Raw genomic sequence first — 365 nt, 5'->3', positions numbered from 1 at the left:
GGAGTAGGAGCGCTGTCACGCGGGACGCAAGCATGTGAGCCTCCCGGGGGGTCGGGGGGGGGGGGGGGGGGGGCAGCGTGGCCAAATAACATTGTTACATCAAATACATCTTTACACGACTGGTCGTGAGTGAGACTGTGTGCTGTGAACTGCGTCCTGTTGCCTTTGAAAAAGGTGTCTACTGCATAAACCACAGCAGATTAAGGTTTCTGGCCAGCTTTGTCATTTAGCAGTTTGAGTTTTTTGTGGAGTTTTGGATGAAAATGGGATCTCTGTCGTCATCATCATCATTGTCACCATCATCTTTCAAACACACACGCACAGATATACACCCAGAGGTGCCAATTAATGGGAAAAAAATGGAC

This window comes from Megalops cyprinoides, chromosome 1, assembly GCF_013368585.1.
Source record: "Megalops cyprinoides isolate fMegCyp1 chromosome 1, fMegCyp1.pri, whole genome shotgun sequence".
NCBI classification, from domain to species: domain Eukaryota; kingdom Metazoa; phylum Chordata; class Actinopteri; order Elopiformes; family Megalopidae; genus Megalops; species Megalops cyprinoides.
The sequence above is the reverse complement of the archived record's forward strand: the minus strand, read 5'-3'. Positions refer to the sequence as shown.